This window comes from Buceros rhinoceros, unplaced genomic scaffold (genome assembly GCF_000710305.1).
Source record: "Buceros rhinoceros silvestris isolate BGI_N320 unplaced genomic scaffold, ASM71030v1 scaffold4424, whole genome shotgun sequence".
In the NCBI taxonomy this organism is placed as follows: domain Eukaryota; kingdom Metazoa; phylum Chordata; class Aves; order Bucerotiformes; family Bucerotidae; genus Buceros; species Buceros rhinoceros.
Window position 1 is genome coordinate 17,127 of NW_010406350.1, and position 2,750 is coordinate 19,876.

At 37.3% G+C, this 2,750-nt stretch overlaps 1 protein-coding gene across 1 annotated transcript in view; it reads right to left on the reverse strand.

Annotated features, from left to right (window-relative positions):
- Positions 1–2,750, reverse strand: part of LOC104491589 (potassium voltage-gated channel subfamily H member 7-like) — a gene marked incomplete at both ends in the record, with an annotated part of 23,379 nt that overhangs the window by 4,969 nt on the left and 15,660 nt on the right. The window lies entirely within an intron of this gene.

Below are 2,750 nucleotides of genomic sequence, written 5' to 3' on the forward strand. Positions count from 1 at the left end.
TGTCCCCGCAGAGGGCCTGCTTCAGCCCGGCCTTCTCCTGTGAGGGGAATCAGAGGTGAGTTTGGGCCTTGTCTGTGGCGTCATGTCACACCTGCTGCCTCCCTGGCTCTTCCTCAGCTTCCTGAGGACTGGGGAGCACAGGACATCGAGCGGGGCCCTCTGGACCGAGGGTGAGGGAGAGAGTTTAGTTCTGCTCATCTGTAGCATTAATGCAGAATTTGCAGGCTGTGTTAGGCTCAAAAGCCTGCTGTTTTTTCAGGAGACTGCAGGGATGTTACTGAGGTCACTTGCTGAAGATAATAAAATTCCTCAAAAGTCCCTGTGAACCTGTACCCGCCTGCACAATGTGGATTGCTGGCATTTCAGGTAAAAAGGGCTTGGCTGGAGTTTGGGTTGCGGGTGGAAGACACAGTTCCTGCCATGCTGCTTTTGCTGTCAAACAGGCACATTTAGAATAGAATTGTCAGTACACTGAAATGAATCTAAAATCCTAGATTGTCATTTTTACTGTGATACATTTAAGCATATAGTGGCCACAGCTATGATAATTTTCAAGTGATAGGCAACGAGGCTACATAAATTAACACATGAAATCATTTATATTCTCAATTGCATTATCTTCCAAAAAAATAAATTGAAACATGGATGAATTACTGTAGTTAGTAATGAGCTAAAAAATGCTATTCTTTTTTGTCAGAATTCTGTTTTGGAGATTCATTTAGGGTTGTTTGAACTGGAAGAGCTGGAAAAAAAAAATCTGAATCTCGAATTGCATTTTCAGACAGAGTAGTAGTTTCTGTGCATTCAGGAAAACTCAGAATTATTAGGATCAATAAACAAAATAAAAATGGAGTAGGAAATATATTAAACCTTATGCTTTTTTTTGGTAATTATTTAGCCTGTTTGGACTGTGGTTTATTTTTACTTATGGTACTTTACTGTTACTTAGGGCTTTATATTCTCAGTATCTGCAGCTTCTGCTCAGAATCTGTGAGTCCAGAGAACATGATTTAGGCTAAATCCTGGTTGCCTAACTTGCATGAATGATTTTATAATAATAATAGGGTTTTATGGCTCACTGCTGAGTAAGGCAAGCAGGACTTTCTGGCTAAATTTAAACATCTTTTTTGCATAAGATGCCAAATTCTAATATGCTTGGAAGCAGATGGCATCAAGGATGGTTACTTGTTCTAATGCAATTCTGAAAGCCATACTCTGTTCTGCTGTACTTTTTCAGAATGTATATCTATGACCTAAACTTAGGGCCAGATTCTTTACTATTCTGTAGCTTATGCAGAGTGAGACCAAAGCGGCAGTGTTTTATCTATTTACACTGTAAATGATCACATTATGTGCGAGACCGTAGGAATTCAAATGGATTATTGACTCCTCATAGTAAAATTTCATTTCCTTAGTATTTAACATTTGAAAAATATTATTCAGTGAAATGGAGCTAGAAATTTATGCTCCTCCACACAGCAACTATTAAATTATGTGACGATTTCTGCATGAACTTTGTACCACCATAACCAAAGACATTTCATATGCAAACTGAGTTTTACACATATTCTTCATATAACAAATATGACAAATTGGGAACTACGTCAATGAAAATAAGTTCTGAAAATAGAAATTGACAAAGCAGATATCTTTAAAGGTGTTTTATTTGAAAGATTAGTTTAAATAGCTGGGGAAGTTGAAACCAAGATGAAGCTTATGGAATGGTCCAAAAGGTTCTACCTTGGAGATTTTTGCCTCCATATCCTGATTTTAAAATCTTGGCTTGAATGTGAACATGAAATATAGCAAAAGGGTATGTATTAGGATGGATTTAATTGATTTTTTAGGTTCATTTGAACCAAAAAATAATCAGAATGCAAAAGAAACAGAAATGAGAAAAGAAATAATTACCCATTATGTTTAAAAGAGGAAGAGTAGCTATAAGGAATAATTAGTTCTGCTGTTCTAGGAGTTAATCTGGGTGGCAGAGGAGCATTCAGACTTATATTTTAGGACATGTACAGAAGCAAAGAGCCCTTGATGTGGACCTTCCAAAAGGTGGGAGAACTTAAAGAAATTTTGCACTTGCAGTCAATGAATACGAGTAAAACAGCCAATCACTGAAAATGAAGATTCATTTTCTTGCTAATTTGTGATGCAGTACACAATCTTTCATGACATATGTTTCTGAAATCTTAAAATATTCCCCATACATTCCTCATCATCTGGCTTGAATAAAAAGTATGTAATTCAAGTCATCAAAAGTGTATGTGGCACTTTTCTGTGAAAGCCAGTTTCAAAGGTGTCTCTCCATTCACAGGGCTATCGAACCTCTAAGTTGTTTCTCAACTTTCTCAAACTTCCTGTCTCCAGCAAGAAATCATGGACTACACTCCATGACTTTATATAATTGGAGAGACAGTAGAAAAAGAAGACAGAGAAAACATCTTTGTAAATTTTGCTGGTTGCAAGAATATACCCACACAAAGAGAAAAATCACACTTACATGAATTTTACACTTAGCATTGCACTAAGTATTTCACGAAGCATTTCAGGGAAGTTGCTGAGCATATTTTCACCAGTGTTAGAGAAAAAGAATGTCTCTGTGTTGGGTCAGTGAATATACAATGTACACATTACAGATTTAAGAAAACAATTAATCTCTGAAGTAGGATTCCATACAGTCAGACAATCATTAGATTGGTCACCTGATTTCCACCTCAACCTGCTACCGCGCCCCACCCCCCCCC